At 40.0% G+C, this 27,455-nt stretch overlaps 1 long non-coding RNA gene across 1 annotated transcript; it reads right to left on the reverse strand.

Moving 5' to 3' along the window:
• Positions 1-2,403: 2,403 nt before the first annotated feature.
• On the reverse strand, positions 2,404-12,101 carry LOC119478669. Its single transcript, XR_005204481.1, has 3 exons — positions 12,089-12,101; positions 3,200-3,204; positions 2,404-2,481 (listed from the first exon to the last, which is right to left on the reverse strand). It is a non-coding gene; the product is annotated as an uncharacterized LOC119478669 (long non-coding RNA).
• Between the last annotated feature and the right edge of the window lie 15,354 nt (positions 12,102-27,455).

A 27,455-nucleotide genomic window follows, 5' to 3' on the forward strand; every position in this document is an offset into this window, starting at 1 on the left:
CATTCTGGGGAATAAACCAAAAGTTAAAATGTCAAGGAATCTTTTCAGCTGCAGCAAATGTGTATAATGAGATGACATTCACCTTCCATGAAATACACACACACACACACACACACACAAAAAAACAACCTACAGATACACAAAGACATAAACTTGAATCCTTGAATTTTATGCTACTTATTAAAACTTATATCTGTTGACTTCACTCTGCCTTTAAACCTCACCCTGCAGTCGTTAACCTGATATTCTGACCCTAAACCAACCTTTCCTTGGCAGACATCTTTATGTAGAGTTTTTTGGGAACTTTTGACCCCACAAGGCACAATAGACGTAGACGTCTCTCTATCTGTCCCTGTGTTTCCAACTCCTCTTTCAGCATAGACACCTCTCTTAATGACTCGGCACATCAGTTCATTCTGTCAGGAGGACAGAAGCTGAAATATAGATGGACGGTTTTAACGCTAGTGTGTGTATAAATGTGTGTGTGCATGTGTGTCCCTCCTGAGGAGACCAAGTGTTTAACTGGCGTGTAACTTAATCAATATTACAGGGACATTTGCCCCTGTCATTACACTCCAAGAGAGTAGAAGCTTTCAGACTTCCTAATTCAGTAAGACGCATTAGCACTCAGTATTAGAGAAGAAGTTCGGTAAGGTATAAATGGTCCCCATGTTGCATTTAGGGTTGTGTTTGGTTAGTTTTCTTCACTTTTGTGCATTAAAAATCTCCTTTCACCCATTTATTAGGTGTTAAAAGGGTTAGTCCAATACGTATTAAATGAGTAAATGCATTTCATACAGCACATTGTAACACATTTAACATAATAGTAGTATAAACAATACAAAAACTGTGAAAATTTTAATGAAGTTTTGTTTGAATGTGAGATTTATTTGAACTTAAATACTGCACAAACTCTCCAACTTAATCAACACTGACTATTTTGCCGTGAGTAGAGGTAGTAATAATGATCAGAATGTTGCACTTGTCAGGGTTAAAGGTTTAACTCCTACTGGGCCAATCAATGCTAAAAGGTACTCAAAGGCACTTTGGCTAAAAGCATCCACAAAAGAAGAAGGCAAGATCTGAACTTGCGCGATACACTCTGAGAAAGCTTCATAAAAAATCTTCTTTGAAAAGCAGACGGGGCTCCATCCGTTCCCGGGATGGCAGCTGAATAATGGAGAGCATCGGGGTGAGCAGGTGAGAAAAGAAGAGAGTTTGACACTCACACACAGAAATGGACACCATACAAAGGCTGAAAAAGGTAAAAGAACAGAAATAACTGACAGAGCAGCATGTGTATCTTGAAAGGAAAAGAAAAAACGCAAGCGAGCAGAGGGGAAGTGTGGCGTTATCAGGGCGAACCAGACCTCACCAGATATAATGTAGCAGTACAGTAACAGGCAGTATGGTGGAAACCCCATTTGCATTCAATGAGAGGCCTCAGCCAAAACCTGCTGGCTGGACACGCATCCAGATGAGGAGAAACTCACAAAAAAACACCTTTCTTTCCTTATTCTCTTCTGTCACAGACTTCTCTGTTTCTTTGTCTTATCGATTGTGTCATTATCTGTTCCGTTTCCTCTCATTTTTGTCAAAGGCAATGGTTGACAGAGATCTAATGCTACTCTCACAAAGTGGTGTGTGTAACCATCTGTGTATTAAACTCTTAGCGTTGCACCAGCATCTTCTCCTTTCACCAAACTGGGACTCCGACTGTTTTATCCCTGTAGGAGAGAGAGATGAATGGAAGTCAGAGAGGGAGAATGAGACAGAAGAAAGAAACCTCATAACATTTGTGACAAAGAGAGAGATGCTGGGATATAAAAAAGGTGCAGGGGGAAGGGGAAACTTCTGAAATACTGACACAAATACAAACCCAGGATCCAACATTTCAATAAAAATAAAGCAGGGTATGATTTGCCTTAAGGGACACATGATTTGAAGTACTTAACAAGGAACAGTTAAAGGGGACATATCATGAAAAACTCACTTTTTCAGTGCTTGTGCACATACGTTTGGGTATCTGGAGTGCCTACCAACCCACAAACTGTGAAACAAGACAACCCAGTCAGTTTTTTGTGGTCTGCCTAAATCAGAAAACATGTGATTCAACGAGCCATTCAGATTTGGCTACCCTTCCTATGTCACATGCAGGCTCTTTAGAATATATCGCCCCCATCTGAGTATCTCCACCCACGGTTCGAGAACTACCTTTGCAAAAATGCACCATATTTTTCTCGCAAGCCAATCAGTGCAGACTGGATTTTTTTCTCGGGAGTTTTTTTTTTTAACATGAACATGTTCTAGTAGAAACCCAAAATACAAGTTTGAACCTGAGAATGAGTATGCTATGTCCCCTTTAAGGGAAAAACCAGGATAGGCAATGTCTTTTCCACTGTTCCAGCCTGGTCTCCTAAAAAATGAGTTCCCATAAAACGAAACCGCATTGTCAATTACGTTACGAGGGAAATGTAGTTTCTTCCCGTTCACGTTTGTTTTTGACATATCACAAATATGTTTCTAACCATAGTCTGCATAAGTCGACATAGGGATGAGGTCGAGGTGGACGGGTGGGTCAAACAGACACAAGACATTTACCGAAGAGGCCGCTGTTTGTGTCCCATGTGAAACCAAAAGTCAATGTTGACGTATTTTAATTTATGTCCATGACTTAAAGGCAGGGTGGGTGATGTTGAGGAAGTAGCAGGAGTACACTGGATTTGTAAAAATGATCCAGCCAAAAAACCAAGCCCAGTGTTGTCAACTCTTTTCCAATGAAAGCAGCTAGCAGCACTAGCTCCAAATTACCCTAAATCTAGAGAGCAAGTCCTCAAGCTGGCAACACTGACAGCCCGTCCCTTCAGGTATCCCTCCAAATCCACTCCCACGCAATTATCATTATGAACATAAACGTATCAATGAATGTGAACGCAGAACATGGCTATTGTACTCACAGCTGCCAAGCTAGCAGCTTGTGGAAGACTCCGGTGATGCCCAATGAGTGCACAGGCAGAGTGCGTGCAGGTAGGTAGACACGTCCAATCATTACATTCGGGTTTTAATGAAAAGATTGGGAGTGTTTGTTATAGTCCTGCGACAGCCACAGGTACCAGACTTTTTTTTTTTTTTATCAGAGCATTTGATTTATTGATTGCTGTCGGGATGTAATGAGAGTTTCAACTAATATAACAAAAACTGTTTCTAAAATCTTTAGACACCCTGCCTTTAAATAACGTAACAAACATACTAACTTTAAGCCAAACCATGATGTTTTACTAAACCTCACCAAGTGGTTTTGTTGCGTTTTCATTTTGTTAAGTTTAAATTTTGCGTTAACCATGTGTTGCGAGCGTAAAAAAAATAAGTTTCCCTCGAAACGTAATTGAGAATGCAGTTTAGACAGGGATGACTCTCCTTTGCAGAAGGGTTGCATATGTATATCTCTGCTGTATTATCTCAACAGACAGACAGAGAACAATGAACAAGATATGTATATCATAATGTAAGGAACATATCAGCATAATTCCTTTGACTCTGTCTATATATTTGTATAGATAGATAGATAGATAGATAGGCTACTGTGCCATTAAACCAGTGTCTCATGATTAGACATCTGTGAATCTCCACACTGATTACTTACCTAATGAAATCGTTCCTGGTTAATTGAGTGAATTGACTCACCAGCCACAGCAAAACTATAAACCCGATGAGCCATTCAGCAGATTTTAACGTTTCATGACACTTAAATGTTCTTCAGAAACAGATAATCTAAGAATGTAAATATGTGCATATAAAAGCGGGTCTACAGCCATCAAGTTGTTTCTCCAACAGTGTCATGATAGGCAACTATACTCTGGATCAGAAAACCGTGTTTTACTGAAAGTGTCATCTTACCTTGATTAACGATGTACGGTTGCACATTAATTATTATAAAAGAATTGCGTGAACATTACGTAAGTTGCTAAGTGCAGTTCATGAAATGAAGTGGAACGCCAAGGTGAGTCAATGGGCACAAAAATTACATATTTTTTCATCATAACTCTTCTGCCACTATTGTTTCCTAGACATTCGCTGTCAAAAACATGCACTTGAATGTGAGTAATGGTAATAACCCCAAACTGTCTTCTACGAACTGGAAACAGATTCACACCGAGAGAGAAGTGACAACTGACTGCAAATTAGAAAGGGTGATAGGCTGACTGGTTCCAAGGCCTGCGTATTAAGAAATCTAAACTAAAAACCACTTGATGCCACATCAAGGACCCACCAAGGTTCATTTAGCTCAGAGCTGAGAGCAGAACACAGTTCCACAGAGTGAAAAAGAGCTGGGAGCTTATCGAAATATTTTCATTACTGCCTGAGCTCTCTGAGGATTGTCTTTTATGTTATGGATCAACAGGCTTCCAAAGCAAATGAATAGAAGAGGGAGTGTGACTGAGAGAAATTGGAAGGGAGGGAGAAATACACAGTAGAGGGAGAAAGAAACAGTGTACATGTTAATATATTCTGAAGATACACTGTGTACTGCTCACAGTAGGACATCATGCTATCATATTGAGAGGCAATGTCAAGTAGAGGTCAGAGGAACTCTGTTAAATACATGTTCCTTACCATCAGTGCAGATTGGACACAGTCCACCGACAGATTCCCTCACATTCATTCTTAAAGGACTAATGTGTTGCTGCATCTACTGAATGTACATTTCATACATCTCATAGTATTTCATTTTGGTGTTAGGTTAAATTCATTCATTCTTTTTTATAGACTTAACGTAACTAGTTCAGTGTCCGTTCAAAACATGCCTATTCAGAACGGGCCGAATGCTTGGCCTGTGGTGTTGCTGCTTGCAGCTTCCTTGTGAAACGCTCATAAAAACAACTTCCCAGTCAACACTGCACTTCCTTGGGTCCTGAGCAATACACCTGCCATGACATAGTTGCATTACACACCCAAGTTGCAGCTACTCACAGTCAGAAACATCGGTGAAATACACTCTGGTTCACGGGAAACAAAAACACACCCAGGTTGCGGCTACTCACAGTCAGAAACATCAGTGAAATACACTTGACAGTGGTAATTTCCAAATGGGTGTATTAGTCACTTGCTTTGACATAACTACTGCGATTATAAAGTGGACTGTGGATAGATATATTGCCGGTGGTAACATTATTAGTATTTTAAGTTAGTATTAAGTCTTACACTGGGGAAATACCGTCTTAAAAACACACCCAGGTCACGACCGCTCGGGGGGCGTGGCCGTTTGGAACAGTCCGGCTACCGGTTGCCTCCCAGGATTGCTGCTTACAGGGTTGTCGGGGGATTGTGCTCGTTTGGACTGCGTGCCCGTTTGGAACAGTCCAAATGCTTGTCTTCCAGTAGCCTGCCATTATTGCTGCCCGCAGCGTTGTCAGGAGCTCGTGCTTGTTCGGAGCACGTGGCCATTCGGAGCGGACTGATCGGCCCCAAGCGAGTGCTGCTGGCAGCAGTGTGGAGAACCGCTCGTTGACTCCAGGGAAGTGAAGAAGAGCTCGGTTGTAACGTTATCCAGCATTCGAGTAGTGTATATCCAGGATCCAGCAGCAAAAGTGACCGCTGACATCCGCTGACGACATGCTTCATGCTTGTCTCAGTCTGCAGAGCCCTGAAGCCCTGCCCCCCGCTGCTGAACGGAGCACTGTTCGCTTGTTTATTCAACTCAATTCAATTCAGTTTATTAATATTGAACGTGTCCCGGGTCCAAATTGCACCAAATTCGATAAAGCACTCTCTTGGGTCCCCAGCAATCCACCCGCCAAGTGTGAACTAGATCTGATAAGCGGTTCTTGAGATATGTGAAGGACATACAGACATACAGACAGACAGTGATTCCTCGCTGTATAGTTAGATATAGTGGTTATTGCATCAATATCTGTTGCTCACAAAACCACTTTCACATGATTTTAGAAGAAGACCACTACCTACAACCTGATGAACGTCTGCAAGGGTTGGGTATAGCTAGTGATCCTGCTAAAAGAAAATGATACAATTTTGTATTTTGGTGTTTATGTTAAAGAATTTCCATCTTGAATGTATAAGCATGAGGGAACAAGAAATGCATCTTACTGACACTCTCATGGAGATTACTCTGTACTTTTCTATATTTACTAAAACCAATATTTCACAGCTTACTGGAATAATTGAACGAATGAATGTGTGATTAACTGAGAGCTGTTAATCTGTGACACTGTCACATGATTGACTGTGGGGAGTTGTGGTAATCTTACATTTTCATCTATTTAGTTTCACCTCTTTGAGCTTCACCTCTTTGCAAATATAAATATGTTCAAATATACATTTTGATAATAAGAATAATACATTGTATTTATAGAGCGCTTTTCACACGGATTCTCATTTTTTAAAACCTCTCTAATCACATTTTTCTTCAGCACACTGGGCAACGGGATATAAAAAATGTGACATTTATCCCAAATTGACTTTTATTCCTCTGTGATGATTCTGACGTTCTTTGAAATTAGCACATATCATTTAACAGAAATAACAAGATGTGAAGTCTGTAATGGATTACGCTGCCAAAGTGTCCTCACAATGTAAAACTGTTGAAATGATGGATGAGGACCATCAATAGGAGTTTAAACCGAGGACACGCACACACACACACACAAGAAACACTGCAGAGAAACACTTATATTTTTATAATTTAAATCAGCTTACCCAGACACACACAACTCTGGCTGGTGGTTAATTGCTGCCTCATTAAGTCCCTGTAAGTTTGTGATCACTCTATTACTGAAATAGACACAGCGGAGCAATCAAAGAGTGACAGAGTGGAGGATGGATGGATGGATGGATGGATAGATGGACGGATGACAAATGGCAAAAGGACACTCACATAACCAAATCAGTAGAGAAGAGAAGAGCAGAGCGAAATAGGGAGGTGTAAATGGTGCGAGGATGAAGGAGGGGGTGATTTATGATGAGGGGAGGGTATACAGTATAAGATAGTAATGGGTAGTAGAAGAGAAACGGCAACATAAATTCCAAAGATGGGGCAGAGACAGACAGCCAGAGTGACACACAGAAATAGGGAACGGGGATTCAACAAAAAAAAAAGAGTAGCAGTAAGAGAGTAGCAGATCATTTCAGGCCAGCTCGTGCTGTAATACCTCGGCGAGAGAGCCCCCCTGCCGAGCCGGTAATCCCCTGCCTCTACAAAACAGAAAATAGAGAAAAGTTTGAGAAATGGACTAAATGCTGACTCCAGTGCCTCTTCGAAATAAGAGGGTCCAAAATATTATTGGATTATTTATCTGATTTCACAGAGAGACAGGCCGATACTGAGGGTTTTGTTCAGCAAACATTGCACACTCTGACCTGCTTACCGGCGTTGCGTTTGACTATTTCCAGCAAAAAAAAACAACACTCAACAGAGATGTTAGGAAGCTGCACGCATATAATCTACTCAGCAGCACTGATGCATTTACTGTACCTGCTTAGGTGAGTCATATCACATGCATCCTTATATTGTCTGTTGACTTCATGATTTAAATTAATATTCAACACTACCTAAAGAACAATTTTAGATAGAGTCTGACACCACAGCCCACCTAACAGAGTTGGTGACCTGTGATTATTCTGGAGCAGCTTTTTACATAATTTTAACTAGTAAGATACAGACTGTGTGAGGACAACTTGACATTCTTATTAATTAATTTCCCATTTGCATAACTGGTTCAAACTTTGGTTCACGGGAAAAAAAGCACACCCGGGTCGTGGTAACTCGCAGTCAGAAACATTGGTGAAATACACTCTGGTTCATGGGAAAAAAAACTCCCAGGTCGCGATTACTCACAGTCAGAAACATCGGTGAAATACACTCTGGTTCATGGGAAAAAAAATACACCCTAGGTCGCGGTCACTCTGAGTCGTAAACATCGGTGAAATACACTCTGGTTCACGGGGAAAAAAATACACCCAGGTCGCGGTTACTTGAAGTCGGAAACATCGGTGAAATACACTCTGGTTCATGGGAAAAAAAATACACCCAGGTCGCGGTTACTCTGAGTCGGAAACATCGGTGAAATACACTCTGGTTCACGGGGAAAAAAATACACCCAGGTCGCGGTTACTCGCAGTCGGAAACATCGGGGAAATACACTCTGGTTTACGGGAAAAAAAACACACCCAAGTCGCAGCTACACGCAGTCAGAAACATCAGTGAAATACACTCTGATTTACGGGACAATAAACACACCCAGGTCGTGTATACTCATGGTCAAAAACAGCAGTAAAATACACTTAGCTGAGGTAATTTCCAAATAGGCGTATTAGTCACTTGCTTTGACATAACCATCGTGGTTATAAAGTATTGCATGGATAAGTATATTGCTGGTGGTAACATTATTAGCATTATAAGTTAGTATCAAGTCTTACACGGGGGAAATACAGTCTTACTCGATGGGGAAATATTCAGCAGCAACAATGGATTTACTGTACCTGCTTAGGTTAGTCACATCACATGCATCCCTATATTGTCTGTTGACGTCATAAAGGACATTTATATGCAACACAATACCTAAACAACAATGTAAGATACAGTCTGACACCACAGGCCCCCTAGCAGAGTTGGTGACCTGATTATTCTGGAGCAGCTTTTTACATAACTTTAAATGTTAATTAGAGGGGAACACAATTCTGTTGGAATTACTAATTGTTTTAAGATACAGACTGTGTGAGGACAGCTTGACATTCTTATCAATTAATTTCCCATTTGCATAACTGGTAACATTCAGTGCAGTATATCATTGTTATGGTGTGACATTAGGCAGCTCAAGTGCCTCTTGTCCGCTTTTATGTGTGCTGTGGACATGTAGTGTTGGCAATTCCATTTGTAAAGCGTCTGCTTCTCTTCACATGGGGAATTACAGTTATAGGTGAAAGTGAGGTTACGGCTGACTAATCCACTGGCTCAGTTGACCATGGAAGATAAACATTTGCCCCACATGGTCATCACAATGATCGATATAACAACCAGCTGCAGTTAAAGACCACCACGGTGCCATAAATCAAATTAAAGGACATGTAAAGATGTGATGTATTTTGTTCATGTTGAGTTAGATTTGACGGAACATTTGTCGTGATAATGCGACCGTAATCACCGTGATCCTGTGTGATCACGTGTCAGCTGGTTGAAATATTTACAATATTTAGAAATAAATCTCTGCACACCAGAATGTGTGACAGGTGCGTTGTAGGGAAGTACAATCTTGAAAACAATGAGAAAAACTCCCTGCACACTGCCCGCTTACTGCTGTAATATTTCTTAACTAAACGTTTCGGTCCGTCCAACCTTGAAGGTCAGACAGTTGTTTTGAAAATCTTAAAATAAAAGTGGAATGATGAACAAAAAATGGCGTTTGTGTGATTTTAGAGAGGTTTATATGGCTGTGACTTCACCAAATAAAGTGACCAAAATATTATGGAACACAAGTGCGGTGAGCTATTGACCAACTGACAAACTGATTCTTGGCACCAATCTCGCTGTGTGCCACTGGATTGGCATCGCCACACTGTCTACCACGCCTCCTCTCCCACTGTGGCGCATGGGAAGTCACCAAGATGCTGCCAACACCATCCCTTCAGACCCCCTTAGGTTTTTGTTCTTCCTCAAGGCCAAATCCAACTTCTGGCAAGGGGAAATATCTACGTGGCCATGGGGAAGGAGGAGTCATGTGAGTTTGAAGGACACTCTTAAAGGCCTTTAAGCAAAGTTCACACTACAAGACTTTCAAAGTCGTCAGATTGCTGTACTGTTCACACTACACAACTTGCTGTCTTGTAATTGGGAGTCTTTAAGTCATTGTGGTTTTCACACTACATGACTGAGAGGAGACAAGGCGTAAAACACTACAATATCTGTCATCTTTCCATTCGCGAGACTAATTGCTGCTGATGTTGTTGTTGACACGTGTGTACAAAATAGCCTGTTTCCACACTATTTTTGACTATTTATTCCTCTAGGGGCAACAACAAATTTGCTCCGTGTTGCAAATGCAACACATTCCTATTCCTATTGTTACAGGCGATCCCTCCTTTTCCAGGTTTCCCCTCAACCCGTGTCTTGCGTTCTCATTGTCAGTCCCTGAAAGGTCCAGATATTTAGCATGCTAGATATCTGGAATGTGTCTGCGAGGCATCGGCGAACGTCTTTGAACAGTTCACACATGACGCTTGAGCGCCGATGTGCGATTGGCGAGCCAACGCCGATTTTCCTCTGATCTGGGGCTTTTGTCGAGGAGCTCCAAAAACTGTCGGGGAGAGGAAAATCAGGGTTAAAGTTGTGCAGTGTTTACTAGGAATTAGGCTGAAGAGAGAAACAGGTCAGGTGTCACCTGGCAAGCTACTTGTGATAAATGGACTGATCGCATTGCAGCTGAACTACTGTATATTGTTTGTTTTCGAAAGCCCAGAAAACTTGTTAAGAAGCAGTTTTGGTTACAGAGAGTCTGAAATTTTTGAAAGGCAGTTTAGAGTCTAACCAAACAAACAGTTTTTGTGTCACTGGATTCAAGCTTTTATTCAATTAATCAGTTGATAAACCTCAATGCAATTGGGTGGGGGACTTCTGCTTGGAGTGTCAGGGTGATAATATGCACTCTGATTTGAAGAGCAGGATTGCTTTGCATTACGATATTTTTCCATTTTCTTCATTGACAGTTTCAAATTATTTTAGTTTTTGGTCAGTTCCTGAGATTTTGATCTAGTAAAATAAAGGAAATACAAGAATTGTCATGATAGGGTGTTAGGTCACCAACTGCCCCATGATCTTGTGTATTATAAAGTATTAATATTCACACTTCAGTCACTTGGTGAACTCACTGTGAGTGATAAGTTTTGCTAATCTAAGGATAAGAGTTTTGTATCCTTTCCATGCTCTGACCATTTGATGACCCCTCATGCACATGTCATTGAACAATACCTTCCCAATAACAATACAATTGTTTCTCCATATACTGCAGAATAAATGTTGATTATTCAGAGTTATTTTGTATTTGTTAACATTTACTTCGCCCCTAAGGATTTCAGTTGGGATAAACTTTGCCTGAAAGTGCACTCCTCATAATAACAGAGATGGTGATGTTTACTCCATACTGTATGCATAGAATAGTCTGGTTTGCTGCTGGCTATTTCCTATTTGGGTTCTATTGGCTACAAATATTATAGCAAGAAAAACTATTTAATGACTCGATGACTTGAAAAAATTGTTGGTGCATTCAAGGACACTCCAAATTCTCTGTTCTGAGATTTGAGTCGTATGATGAAAATGAGCATTCAAGGGCTATGTTATTGGGAGGACAAACAATAACAAAAGGCACACATGGACTTTGGAATGGAATTTGTTGTTCCTTGGCTGCTGTTTGACACTCTTGAGTCTATAAAGTGAAAAATGGTGTTGATGTCGGTTTGCTTCAACAATATTTTGTTGTTGAAGTAAACTGTTTGCAGACTGACCTCTTTGTGTATTTAACCACTACTGTAAAGAAACACAGCCAGCTGTTTTGTCAGATGAGTCCTTAACTGTGCTGGGAACACAGTGAGGGATGACTCATCTGACAGTGTGTTCATTGCTCTGTATGTTTTTACAAAAATTCATTCACTCAAGTGCATATTTAAGTGTAATAACCAAAACATCCCTCTCCATCTCACCTGCTGATTGAGACTTGAGCAGCTCACTTCACTCTGAATGTCACTCATCTTCCCTCTCGTGTTTGAACAGAATGTTGCACAGTCGATAGTGCAATTAATGATTTAATTAAGTTTTCCACTCAGCAACTGTTGCTGGTGAAGTGGTTTTAATTTGTGTAGACTTCGTCACTGCTGCTCTTGCTACAGAACATATGCCCCAGCATAGTTGGATTTAGCCTGAACGAGAGCTGAAAGGTTATTCTTTTTTTGAATTTCATTCATTTCATTATCAGCTTGCCTCGCTAATAAGGTAAATTTTGGTATATTTTCCTCATCCAAACAATATTCAAATGAGTCTGTCCATAATTATTAGTTATCGTGTTATTATATCAGTTATTATGACCCTAACCCTAAAGAGTTAATTGTTTATATATATTTTGTTTTGTGTTACTAAACAGACTGTTATCCAAGAGAAGCTGAGCCCCCCCGACATCATCACCAATAAAAATTACAAATCCTCAAACAAAATCAAGCGGGCGAGCAAATAGATTTTTGACTGCAGTGAAAATGTTGTTTTTGAAAGGCTAAACGCCGACAAATATGGATTGAAGCAGAATATTAGTTAGACTTTGCTTTTTAGTAGCAAAACAATATATATTTTGAAATAGTTTTATACACATACTTTTGTATAAATCATCCAGTAAGTGTGTTACTGTGATTTTAGTTTTGTTACATGTGCAAATCTAATTTTGACAACTTCGGAGCAGACAAATCCTGGCACACGCCCTGTGATTTTAGTAGATTAAATTGAAATGCCTGCAAACACATCTTCACGATGTATCTGACTCTTAATTACAGTGTGAGTCTGTGGCTTGTCGCTGGGTTTGTTTTACATCATGTCCATGTGGCACGCTATACCCACATTTGCCTCATTAGAATAAAGTAATTTAGCAGCTTCAACAGCTTACATGCAGCTTATCGCCCAAAAGCTCCTTCCTGTTGTTTACCTCATCGTTTGTCCGTTTCCAGGAGCACCTCTGTGAGACGAAAAAAAAAATATTATTTTCTGTTAAATGTGTTCCTGACTGACTGGATTTCAAGCTCAGAGTCATTGACACGTGCCTCAGATGGCGGAGGAAACACATTAACACAGTGGGGGTGAGGTAGCATAATCCTCTAACCTGCCAAATTTATTGATTAGAGATTGTGTCTAATTACTGTGTGACTGTGTGTTTGTGTGTGTAATTCTGTCCTCGCTCAGGTTTTGCATCTATTTTTGGTGAAAATGACTCAGTAATGATGAGAAATGAAATTGGGGTAGAAAATCGACTTTGCTTCCCTTGATTCAAAGGAAGCGGTGCAGTTGCTCTCCAGTGCATAGTGTGCAGAGTAATGTTTTTGGCAATGCTGAGTTATTGGCTTGTGAAAAAAGCATGTGCTGGAGATATGGTAAAGTTTGGGGGTTATATTTTCACTCTCCAGGCTCTCACACCTAGAGGTTTGAATCAAGAGTACGTCAATCATTTTCTCTAAAAAAAATAACAGTGGTTGTACTATGATGGCTCTTACTATATACAGTTATATTTATATATTTTTCTAGATTCTGACACAATTATTTGTAAAAATGAAAAAGAAATATATATAAATACAACAGGTGTTTCTTTTTTTCCATATTGGGATTGGGATTTCTATACATGTTTTAAGGATTTCTTCTTTTCTTTTTCCTCTAACTTGTTATATTTTTGAACGTAGGTGATTCATATTCTGATATACAGTATGTGATGATGAATATGACATGTTTATAAATAACATGTTTGATATTTAGAAGTTTGGCTTTTGTATTACTGTTTTTATGTACTTTTTCTATGTACGTCAAATTGTTAACATTTTGTAGATGTTTTATCACACTGGTGTTTTGGATGAACCACACCTGCCATCATAGAGCCTGTTTGCATCTTGTGCTTTATGTATAAATTTTCAAACACTTTGACCTGACAAAGATCCAAGTAGGATCGAAACATCGTCAATAAAAATATTGGGGCTTGAAGTAGTGTGAAGGCGATACCTTTTTCTTTACTGACACCGTTCTGGTAGCTTTGCATCCACGTGCGAGTATAATTAATCTTCTACAACAAAGTTTGGGGGGTTGACAAAAACACAGATTGTCAGGCCTATGGCCATGAGTGTTTTGCTACACACCTCCCAAAACATGCTTTCTGTTTTAGTGTTTGGCATGGTTTGGTTTTACACGTTGTACTAACGCAAGTTCTACAGCAAAATATCTTATCCCTGGTACAGGGACTGCATACGTCTTAAGCCTTTGCATAAGTCTCGTGGTTTTACTCCGTCTCAGAGTTTACCCACCAATTAAATATTTCTGGGTATGGGTCCACAGTCTCAGACAGCTGTGTTGGTTTTAGCTGATGGGATAGTGCTTATTGTCAATGACAATCTGTCTGGATAAACATCCTCTCATTATCCTGCTGGTCACATGCAACCGCTCTCTTGTACATATAGTGCACATAAACACACCGATACTGCTGGCAGAGCATATGGAAGTGTCAATAACACAGACACTTATGCATATGCCATAACATCTGTCCAGTCACCCTCCAGCACAAGTATAGTAAGTTCCCATCTGGGAAAGATTTTTTTTTTTTTTTATCTAAAGAAAACAGTGTGTAACTTTCTCTTTATTTTGCTTTCTAGGAAAAATCAGATTTTTAAATGGTTTTCTGCAAAGCAATCAAATCTTAATCTTGGCAAGTTTTCCTATTGTGTCCCAAGATAATCTTCTACTAATATTTAAAAAAACAAAGCATCTATTCTTTTTTCCATCTTCTCTTTTATTAACATGGTTTGGTTACCAACTGGGAAAAGTTGGCAAAGTGGGCAAAGTGAGCCAATGTAAATTTGCCAAGCACTAAAAGCACTAAATAAATGACCTGCATTATTACATAATATTGAAACCCATTTCGTAGAGGGACTCTGAGTAAAAATCTAGTTTTAAAGCCTTTATTGTTTCAGTTATTCAGTTACAGTTATATTATATGTCGTGTCTACATGCATATTCCTAAATACATTGGTGCTTAAAGTTATCGCAAACTTGGGCTCAATGGAGGCCCACAGCTCATCTTAGATTTGATAAATATATTTCAAAATACTTACTTGCTGACAATTTAGCCTAGCTTTTTCTTACCTTTCTCTTTCTGTTTGTCATTGTGGCATGTGACTTGTTGCCGGAAGAGACAACATTTTTAATATCATGGGTGAATATTTAGCTAATTTCGACAATATGGATGTGAAGCGAGGTTTCAGAGCGCGGCTTTATCTGAGCGAGATGCACTCTAACAAACAGACAGTCACAGTACGGCACTGTGTCCAGATGCCTTCAGACTTTTTGTAGACCGGACTGAGTTGTTTTCAGTGTTTTGGGTTGTCTGTACCGTGTTTTTACTCCTGTGTTCCTGTACTGGCTTTCCCTCCTTTGCCCATTTACACACCTTCTCTGAATCAGTCTCGTTAGTTCTTCCAAACCAATCAGTTCTCTGCCAATTCCTCGGCCTAATCACCTCATTCCCCTCACCTGAGCTTCTCCACCCATCTCTCCACCTGCACTTCATCCTCTCGTCAGATCAGTTTGTATGTAAGTCCTGTTTTTTATTGTTGGATCCTTGATTTTGTTATGAGAGTTTCAGTTTTGCCTCGCCTGCATTGGAGATTGAATTAAAATTATTTCGCCAAGTTCCTGTTGTCTTTGATCTTCTGCATTTGGCTCCACCTGCTCCACTCTCCCTGACACAGACCAGATGAAGCCAAAGGTAAGACAAATGTTTAATTTCTCAATTTAGGGTTCTTTCCATAATGTTCTCAGCCATGTATTACAACAATCTGAGCCTGTCATGGCAAAAACAAGCACTTTTAGTGGACGTAAAGTGACGGTGCCAGATTGCCCCAAGTGATTACATTACAGCTTGTTTAGCGGCTGGCAGCTGCAGTGTTCTCCCTCAATACTGGACACATTTCAAAAAACGTTGTCACCATTAGTCACTTAGGCACAACAACATGGAGAAATAGGCTTTGAGTTGAAAAATACCGAAGTTAACCTTTAACAAGCCTTTAGTCAAAAGTCTAAGCCTTCCAGTACATATTAAGTGAGTCATTTAGGGAGACTTTCCAGCATTTGGGGTTGTAATTACGAAGAAAATACACATTTTGAGCTTCTTTAAATATGTGACAACTTCATTAATAGAACACCACAGGAGTTCATAATGAGACTGTAATCTTTATCAAATATGAAGGAGGCATACCAGTGTCCCAGCTCAGCTCCATGTTTGAACAATAATGATTCGCTGTCTGTGCTCCTCCTAAAACACAGCATGCTGCAGCCGGCGTCAGCTTCAACCTTTCCAAAATCTCCTGTGTCATCCGCTTCGTAGATCCCCTCCTTTGGAAGCACTGAGAGGGGATTGACACCTGCATATCTCCGGGCCATGATCCAGCCCTATAACTGTATACCTCCCGGCCATAATGTGCCCAAACCCATCAGCCTTGTGCTCTGCATTCTGACACTTCTTTTCAGACGGGCTCGACCTCTCTGCGCACTGCCAATGGTGTACTGACCTTCCCACTCTGCCTCTCAAGTATACTTTTTAGACATCTTGTTTAAGAATTAAAGGCAGAATGACAAGGGTTTTCCAAGAAAACAATGTAGACTCAAACAAAAATAATCCCTCTGAGACATCACTTATGACCCACTAGAAGTGTGTGGCAGTATCTGTATCTGCAGAGAACCTGCCCTCTGCCTGTATTTTCTTATTTTGCTGTGTTTCTGGGCATCAACCTCTATAAAAAAATGGGCCAACTTTCACTGTTGTGTTTACAAACCACATTGGTCAAATTCTGCTCATTCTGCCTCTAATGATGTCCTTCTCTCCAATGGCTACTCTTTTGCCTTAAAAAACCTGCTCTACCTGTCCTCCTCAGGCGACAACCTCCGGTTCTGAAAAGTGAAGCCAATGCGAAAGTGTCATAAACATGCATTCTTTCTAATAGCCAGCAGGGGGCGACTCCTCTGGTTGCAAAAAAGTAGTCTGATTGTATAGAAGTCAATGAGAAAATGACCCTACTTCTCACTTGATTTATTACCTCAGTAAACATTGTAAACATGAGTTTATGGTCTCAATCGCTAGTTTCAAGTCTTCTTCAAACCAGCATGATTTTCATTTAGTAAATTATGGTCCCATTTAGAGTAAAATAGACCATAAAGCAGGGTATGCTTTAGGGCATGGCTACCTTGTGATTGACAGGTCGCTACCACGGCGTTGTCCGTGTTTTCGTCAGCTTAAACCCTTTCACAGTGTGTTTTCATTTCATGAAAGTTAATTGTAACATTTTGGTCGCCTAAAAATGTCTTATTCAGTGTTCGGTTGTATGTAGCTCCACCCTCTGGTTGCAAAAAAACAAGATGGCGACGGCCAAAATGCCAAACTCGAGGCTTCAAAACGGCAGTCCACAAACCAATAGGTGACGTCATGGTGACTTCGTCCACTTCTTATATACAGTCTATGGTCCTGTTATATTCAGTGAGTTTATTTTAGAACTACATTTACTTCTGTCTTGGCGTACATGGATGTTTTGTGGTCACAAATATTATACTATTATACTAGAATATCATTCCGGAGAGCGCAGAGCTTTGCCAAAGCAGGTTTCCTGACGTCAGGCTGAGCGGAATTATTAAAAAAAATTCCCGAATCCGGATCTGGATCGCCATCAAAATCAAATGAATTGTTCATTGTGCCACACCCCACCCCTCCAAAAGATTTCATTCAAATCCATCACAGACTTTTGGAGTTATCCTCCAAAGAGACAAACCAACACACCAACGCCAGTGAAAACATAACCTCCTTCCTAGGCCTTCATCCTTGGTGGAGGTAATAAGGGCATCAAAAAAATTTCAACATTTTTCACAACTGAAATCAATATATCAATCCTTATTTGCAGAGCACACTTGATAATACATAAAGAAGAATAAATAAAGATATAGCATAAATAATTAAATCAGCCATGACAACATGCATTCAACAACATCAACAATTAAAACACTGAATTAATTCAATATATTTTCACTTTTCCTCATATTTAACATACAGTATACAGTGTGCTTGGACATTTCAAGCTGAGCGTTGTGCTGGCTCATCTCTCCCAGTAGAATCATTTGTCATGACAAGCGATCCATCATCTTCGCCAGGCGACATCACCTCTGGGGTTCACCATTGCTCTGATAGGCCCCATCCTCATTTCCCTCTCCATGCATCTACTTTGCAAAATAATGTGTATACATGCTGCTTATCTCCTTCAAATTGCCATACACACCATTCCCAGTTCTGCATCTCATATCATACAAAATGTAGAAACATCGAAGTGCTGGAATGTGAAATAGAGTGTAGGAATGTAGAGGTTTTGAGTTAGTCGATTACTTTGCATTGAATATCTGGTTTAAGAAAGTAGTGTCATCTTTCTTTCTTCAGTTGACAAACGTGTATTTCTCAGACAGGCATGGCTCAAATGTTCTCTTACCATACTGTTATCCATTGTCATTTTGGCCATCTCATTATGATGTGAGTTCAAGTGCCAATATTAGCATTCTGTCCTTATGAAGAGCTTTGCCCTTTTTTATAATAGATAGTGACATGATTCTAGCGATTGGCATCGAAGCTAACGTCAGCATGAGATTAGCATCAGAGGGATGATGGCTTCTGGTCTGTGTCAATATTAGCATTCCCTTGTCTCTGCCGGTGTCATCTGCCGGATAAACGAAAATGCACATGAGCTAGTGTAATAAGCATCTCAGCGAGATGAGTGAAAGGTATTGATCATGAATTGCTGATGTTTGCAGAAGCAATTACCTAACACAGTATGGATCACGACGTGGCATTTTTTGGATGAGACTGCAGATTTTGAACGCTTTGTTTGAATTTAGTATGAATAAGTTGATACATAGCAGATTATTCATGGCATAAAGGTACCTAAAGGACACACACGGGCTCTAACTATGGGACAGTCTCTTGTTGCTGCAATGAAAACTATCTTCTTCCCAAACAAAGTTTTTATACTGATGCCATGAAAAAGTGAAATGGGCAACACTTCTCTCTTCAGATACAATAAACGTATATTGGTGCGCACAAACACACACACTCATACAAACACCAAGAGCTTTAGTAGGTAGTGGTGAAATATAGGTCATTGCTTGCCCACATTCTCGAGAACAGAGTTGAATAGAAACCTTTAGTGACTACCATCCTGTATGTGGTAAACCCTTCCAAATAATGCATAATGAGCTATTTTGCATTAAGTAAAATCCATAACATTCATATTTAACATTTCAACAAATTGTCCACCACCTTGTATGAACATCACACTATTTCCTGCATTTACATGTTATGCATGACCTGCGCGTTAAGCAAGTTGATCGGTTGATTCATCTCTTGCCAGGAGGCAGTTTGAAATGGAGATGGAAAAAATTGTTAGCTGTTGAGATTTGGCCGGTAGTAGATCGGTCCATGGGGACTTGGCTTGGGAACCGGAGGGTCGCCGGTTGGACAACATACGGAGTGTGGTAGCTGGAGAGCTGCCAGTTTGCCTCCTGGGCACTGCCTACGAGGCAGCCTCTAGCTCTGGCATCTCTCCATACATTAATACATGTGTTTAGGTGCATGGTGTGTATTTAGGGCCTGGGTGTGTGTAAACAAAATAATAACAGTTTAAATAATAAAATATACCTTCTTCTTCTATATAACAACATGCCATGTCTGAGCAACTCCCTTACACATTCGCCTGCATGCAGCGCAGAGAGGCTTACTTCCATCTTAAAGGGATAGTTTGGGTGTGTTGAAGTGGGGTTGTATGAGGTACTTGTCCATAGTCAGTATATTACCTAGAGTAGATGACAGTCGGCACGCCTCCAGCTTGGAAAAAACAGACAGGAGTACCGCTTCAGATGGGACCGGCAGCAAAACTTCTTTTAGCCACCTAAAATAGAGGCTCACCTAAAAAAAAATCAATATTCGTTTAAGTGCATGCTATATTTAGAATATGTTCCCACTGTCATCTGGTAATACACTGACTATGGATAAGGACCTGATATAACCCCACTTAAAAACACCCAAACTATCCCTTTTAAGTGTGAAGTGCAGTGTGCAGCTTCTTTGTTAAAAGTTGTGTTTCTAAGGTGCAGAAAAATGAGAAAGGGCAGACTTGAGGGGATAGGTCAAGAATTGGGTCGCAGCAGAAAATGCCCTGCCCGGACTTCATTCTACTTTCACAGACAATCTTTGACTCCACTCAGGCACTCCGACATTCGTGCAGTGTAAATGGATGAGAGGAAATGAATAATTGGGCTCATTCCTCTCATGCCCGAATCTAGCACTTTGCTTCTGCAGAAATGTATGAAGTGCTCCTTATCATCATCAAATCAAAGAGCTTTAAATCGCTCACTGAAATCTTTTATCTTCCCTCAAATTTCTGCCTCCTGAAAAAGGCTGAAAATACCACAATTTATATCCGCTTACTGTCTTGAGTATTATATTATTGTTCTGAACTTCGTATCATACCTGGGAAGATCTGTGATTTCTTAGTTTAGGGATCATTTCCAAACCGGGATTAGATCCCTTTGTTTATAAAATGGTATTACATTGGTTTTAACATCAGCGTCTGAGTCAATGGGCTTCATGCAGGAAACGATATACAAACAAATGGCTTCATTTTTGTTTGTATCGACGATTTGTACTTATTTTGTAAGTACCCATTGACTTCTGGGATTCACCAATGTTTTCTTATTTTTGCTCTTAGATAGGAGAACATTTCTACAGGTGGTCGAGAGCACTCTTTCCAAAAAAATGTTTTGCTTTCACAGTCCCACAAATTGTTTGTTCAACTCAATGAAACAAAAGGTTTAACTTTGAAACATGTGTTTTAGAGTATTTATAATAATTGAATTATTCAATTTGTGGACTAAATAAATACAATTGGTCCAATGATCCCAATTAAGATTAAAAACCCTAGAATAACATTGTGTGAAACCCCATTACTGACGCTCTGGAAAATCACATGTCTACATTGTTTAAGTTTATTTAACAATACCAGTAACACTAATATAAGACTGTCTATTTCAATGCAAATGCCGCCACTTCTTCTTCTTACAGTATTATTTGCACACGGCACAACACCTGCCCCGTAATGTTTAGGAGATGCTTTGTATGCTAATGCCTGCCCTTATGTAGTGTTTAGGGGGTGTTACCCATGCTAACAATAAACAATCGGCCACACGCCTCCAATTTACGATCAAGTGGGATTCATCATTCAGCACACCTGTGTAAGAGTTTTGGATGGTTAAGATTGTTGGAGTTCTCTTATTTTTTTTCTCTCAACAGAAAATATAAGACAAATTTAAGAAAGTGTTGCTGCATGAGGCCCATTGTTCAGTCTTCAATAATTTGGCTGTAGTGATTGTCTTGTCTTGTGTGTCTTTGCTCCCTTTGCTCATTTGACTAAATGAAAATTGGAAAAAATGTGGATGAGCGTAAAGGTAGAAAACAGAACGTTGAGGGTAAATAGAAACAAAAATAAGACCAGGCAGAGGAGATACCACAACAGGACTCCTGGTCTGTGTGGCACCATGCTGTCCTTCGGGTGGCCGGCTGTAAACAAGGGTATTGTTCACCTCTGGCGAATCTGGGTTTTGTAATCTGGGGCAATGGTCCAAAGGGGGACTGACAGAGACTGCCTGTCTGCGAGATATAAAACAGAGCTTTGGAGTGAAGGAGCGTTGTAGTTTAATGCTGATTAGATTAGAAAATAGTTAAAAAACAGACCTTGCCCCTTTTCACTCTCCTGCTCCTCCTCTGGAATCGGCATATGTCTCATGTGTGTTTCGTCTTCCTCTGCTGCCGTCCCAATTCTTATTCCTCAAATTATCTCTCTGCCCCTCTTGTCATGTTGTATTCTCATTCAGTCTCAACACAAATAGGAGTACGATGACTCCAAACTCTCAAGGTTATTTATGAAACTGGATCCCAATCATCCCAACCTGTCATTTTATATGATCTTGTTCCTTACTTTCTTTGGATTCCACTAAAAAACAACCACTGCAGATTCACTGCTGTATTATACTACATGTGTGTTCAATCTTGCACATTTAGAGGGCTAGTTGTGTTGCATTTTTTTATACTGTGACCAAGACTATATAATTATGGCCATTTTCAAACAATGGATAGAAGTCATCTTTATACTATAGTGCTGTGTCCATACAGAAGCACCGCTGAGATCATATCGCAAATATTCTTAAATGGGTTTCTTTTCCATATTCGTCCTCCACTATTATCATGAGCGATAGCATGCATAAAATGGAATGAATGTAAATTGTTCTCCGCTTAAAGAACGGCTTTTAGCCAGGTTTTTCTATTCATGAGAGGTGCTGCGTGAGGTGTAGTACACTCTGTACATTCTTACATGTAGAATGAGCTCCTTAGTTACTCGATGTGTGAAATATGGTCCCTTCATCAGTAGAAGCAGCACACCGTGACACTTTGAGCTCTAGAGAATGAATACATGGTTCAGTGAAGATGTTGCAGTAAAAACTGCATAATGGAAACATATGGATACGCTGCTGGAAACCACTTTAGTTCTTGTTTTTTGGCTCGAACGCTTGACCTTGACAGAGAAGTGCTGTAAAAATTTGACTGATTGATTGCAAGCCAGTATCAGTCTTTCATTTCTTTTATCCTTCTTTTCTGAGAGCGTTGGCTGTGAGCGAAGTGGTGGAAATCCAAATTTTGACATTGTTTACTATGCACTACATAAGTCTGATTTCCAATGAACATGCTTCATCACTCAACAAACACCTAATTATGGATTTTTCACCAACAACAACAGCAATCCTTGTTTTGCTTTCTAACAGCAACTGCCTCGCTTGGTTAAATCCCTTCATTTGAGACTCACGAGGGAGGAAAACGACATTGAAGAAAAGTGCGTGTTTGTGCGTGTGATGCATTACAAGACCTACTTGTAACAGAAAATAAAACTACTCTGAACAATAGTGATATGTGATGTGGAAAAAATCAATATTTAGAAAGCAAAAAGTCACTTCATAAGTTATGGATTTCTCAAAAATTATATAAAGACAATCTCGTAAAGATACGTAGTTACTTATGGAGCATGTAAATTAAAAAAAAACATATTATTCAGACCTTTAAATGTATAAATAATCAATTGTTGCAAGCTTTTCCTTTCTTCAGATGCCCATTTCAGCCTCACAGAGGACAGTGGCCTGCATTTGATCATGTAAATCAATGCACCTGTATGCATGGGAGGATTTGTGGTATGTGTGATCTCTGCATGTTGGTGCATTTAGACCCGTGTGATCAGGTGTGTGTCTAATAGTTGCTCTATCCTTGGGTTTTTTTTTGTGTGTGAACCTTCAAGTTCCATCTGTTCATAAGCCCTGCTGCTGGAGAGGGAATTGAACCGTGGAGAAACTTGGTTGGCAGGTGTAAGGGTCAGAGAAGTCTGCAGTACAGCGAGCGGACTAACTGAGAGACGGGTAAGGGAGGCAGAGCAACAGACGAGCAGACAGTTACGCAATCATGCTGACAGAGGAGGAAAAAAAGAGACCGGTGAAGGAAATGGTCAGCAAATCAGACAACCAAAGCAGACACTACAGGGGCGTGGATGAATATGCAATCTGACTAGGGGTCAAACAGATATTCAGACAGGGTCAAAAGAGAGTGCAGACTTAAAGGTGTCCCGGCCATGTAAAATCAGATGAGCTTGCAAGCAGGGAGACAGGAAGACGTCTGGCAGGTAAAAGCAAAGACGGAAAGTTAGATAAAGAAATCAAAAAGTGGACAGACAGACAGACAGACCGGCAGCCAAGAAGGAAAACGAAAAAGCAAGAAAGACAAAGGCAGTGCTCGGAAAACATTTTCATATATGTTTTTTTAGGTTAAAGTGGGGAACTTCTAACTGGTTATGAAACAGCCTCAGTTTAATACTGATGCCTCTATGTGACCTACATACAGTAAGTAAACAAGACTCTCAGCGAGAAGATTGTCTATTTCAATATAGTTATTCTTAATGCTTGTCATCGGTGCCATCGGGTCCAATTCCGAAACTCTTTGTCACAGCCATCAGTGTTTGATACCTCTTCATAAGGCACTCTTTAGCACCAGTATGAGACTGTCAGACCATGCTGCAGTTAAATGAGAGGTTTCCTAAAGGAAATATGGTGCTCGGAAACATTGTTGTCCACAGGGACTGCCAAAATCAACAAAAAATTCAGGGTTTTATGTAAAAAAAAAACTAAAAAAACTTAAACTTAAATCCCAAAGCCAAGGTTTCCTCATGACGAGACAATGGCATTTATTTTCCCTAAGGGATGGAACAAAAATGTCTCCAGAGAGCTGAGCCAAAGATCTGTCGGAAAGTGTCTAATGTCCTCATGCTTAGCGCTTTTGAAAAAGAAAGGGAAGCCAGCAAGCTCTTGTTTGACGCAAAGCTGGTTTGGTTTTACATAAAATATGTAGGGCCTACACAAATCTCTACACATCTGTATTACAGTTGAGCTAACTGTGGAAGAACGAACAACAAAGTATGTGTGTTCAGATCTGATCTGAGGACTGCTAACATTGAATTTCATGTTCAATTTCACGTCACTGATCAGTTGAACAGGTTAGCAACATGATGCTAAACCTGAATTACAGGGGAACTTTTAACGTCAATATACTAGTCCTATCTGCAATTTTCTTTTCTAATATAGTGAATATAGTTAAGATGCATAGTGAAAAAATTACATGTTCCTTGCTAGAGATAACGCTCAGTCACTCAAAACTAATAACATCCACATGTATTGTGTTTTAAAATATCTAATATATTGTTTGTATAAGCTTTCAGTAGATTGTAATGAGGAAAATAAATGTAATTTGATCTCTTTTAAGTAAAGTAAGTCTCACAAGGGAAGGGTGAAATAAAACCACTCTCCCAAAAATTCAGGCTACTCTCCCTTGAGCAAAAAATAAAAATTACAATTCCCTCCCCCATTCCCCCCATAAATGTTAATACAGTCCCTAAAATGTCCCATGAGTGGCCCATGGGTTGAAAAAACATTTAAAATGTGTGAACTTCCTCCGCTGAGCTCAATTCAAGTGGCGGAGGTAATCTTCAACATTTTGTGTGATTAAACTGTCTTTTCATCAAGAGCTGGAATTAGAATTAACACTCAGACTCTGAAGCCTTTTTGAAAAGTCCTATATGCAGCGGCTGCCTGATATCCCGTTGCTCCGCGCAGTGCAAAAAATGTAATAGCAAAAAAAAAAAAACGGAATTGCTTTTTTGGTGCAACAACAACTATGATGGCTCTCTCAAAGATTCACTCTTAAATCTCACCTTGAATCTTTCGCTCAATGCAATTTTCCCCTTTTTTTTTAGTCCTCCCTCTGTTTGTTTCGTCTTCTTCAATAAAATACCTTTTCTCTTGTATTTGTAATACCCTCGATTCTTTAAAGGGGTTGCAGCTCAAGTAGCCTCTTTCCTCGCCTCTTCACTTGTTCTCCTCTTTCCTCTTCTTCTGTACTTACAGCTCCTCTACCCTTCCCTACCTCCTCCTCTTTCTCCTCCCATAAATCCCCCCCCCCCCCCCCTCCCCCCATTTCCATCTTTACCTCCTATGCTTCTCTTCTCCCTCCATCACCTCTGCCTCCTTCTCCTCGTTCTCCCCCAGGCCCCTCTGGTCACCTCCTCCTCCTCTTCTTCCTCTCCTGTCAAAATTGCCCCTCTCTGTCTCTCTCCCGTCTTTTCTCTCCCAGCCCCATCCAGTGAAGTCATGCTGTATCAGATCGATCGGGGTCATTGATCTTCCAATATCCTGGTAGGCGTGCCCCCTCTTTTCAAGACAGACCATTAGCCAATCATTAATCTAGATCAGACCATTAACCAATCATTAATCTGGGTCGCTATTTAAACCGAGGCTGCTGATTGGGTCAATGGTAACCTCTGACCTGTGGGTAGCAACATGAGGCAGGTCGGTTAAACAATCCTTCCTTCAGCAGCTGTTAATGACCTAATTGGGTGCCCTTAGATATGATTAAATAAAACAATCTTATTAAGAGGAGGTGGCTGTCTAGTTTTGTTCAAATTGGCTGAGCACTTGCACACACACTGTCGTGTTTACATCACTTTAGAGGACATTGCGTTGACTTGCATTAATTTCCTGGAGACTTACCCTAACCCTATAACCGCTACTTAACCTAACCTTTACCGTAACCTTAAACAAAGTTGTCACCCTAAAATGTAATGGTTTACGTTATGGGGGTGTGCATTTTGTCCCCAAAAGGAAGGGGAGTCCCCATAACGTGAGTGTGTTAACAGATTTATGTCCCCAACACATGAGAAAACAGGCCTACAAACACACACACACACACACACTGCAAGCCTTATCTTCAATAAATCTTACAAATCTTCCTATATAACATCTATGCATCAATGTGTTGCACAATTTAAGTTTTGGGTTTTTTTTACGTTTGGATTATGCATGAAAAATGAGCTCATGCTGCTTTTAAAACCTGCCACTCTCTCTACACATGCACTCTATAATTCATACAATTTCCTCCCGGCTTGGTGGTGACTCTTTTTTAAACTAAATTGTGACATATGTGGAGCTTTAAAGCAGCATCATCAGAGGAAATTCTGGCATTTGCAGAATGGTATTTTATGTTGTAACACAATCTGGGAACATGTGTTTAAGAAACACAGTTTAACATGTGAGATTGACCCTATTTTCAAAAAGCTTGTTATTTACTGAACAGTAGAGTCACAGACATCATGTTAAAGGGGAACACCAACATGAGCTAGTCTTTCTCAAAGCCAGAAACCAGAGAAGTAAGTCTCATACTTGTGATGTCATCGGGTATTAAGTCTGGAGCTGCTCCATAGACAATGTATAGGAGACTGAGTTTGAGGATCCAAAGAACGTTTTTTTTCTTTTCTTTTTTATAGCTTTATTCTATGGTAATTGCAATTGTTGTCATCTATAACATCTCTCCCAATACATTGTCTATGGAGCAGTTCCACACTTTATACTCTACGACATCACAAGTTTGAGTTTTACCACTCTAGTTTTTGGATTTGGGTGAGAGTTGTTCACGTTAACTGATATTTTGGACTGTCTTAGACCATAGGAATAACATGTTTGAATTTTGAAAATGGGTGCAGATCCCCTTTTAAATCCACTATAGGTTGGGAGCAATACAGGCGCTGGACACATTTGTATGAGTACAATCTTCTACATTATATAAATGGCCCTTTTACAAAGGTTAAATTGTTACAAGCTTTCGTTGCGACTTTAACAGAAGGGTTGATTTATCTCTTTGGTGGTTTGTTAGGCCAGAGTGCAGTATTGTGTTGCATTAGGCTCAGGCTTCCAGGTGTTATATGCACACATAATGCCATTCGGAACACAATGCACATTTATGAAACTGCAACCTCGGGTCAATAAAGATGACCATAAATCTGAATCTACACCTCTCTGACAGACAGCTTTCACAAATTCTATTCTTTATTGCAAGGTTGCTGTATATGAATGCATTATGGTGTTTCTTGGTTAATGGTTGTCAAGTTTTAGTAGACCTGCACAGGTGATGTTATACTTCCATAAAAACAGCAACTGTAAATTCAACCATATATGCCTGCTATAGCTAAAGTGATTTGATCTGATGCAT

The sequence above is a fragment of the Sebastes umbrosus genome, chromosome 19, assembly GCF_015220745.1.
Source record: "Sebastes umbrosus isolate fSebUmb1 chromosome 19, fSebUmb1.pri, whole genome shotgun sequence".
NCBI classification, from domain to species: Eukaryota; Metazoa; Chordata; class Actinopteri; order Perciformes; family Sebastidae; genus Sebastes; species Sebastes umbrosus.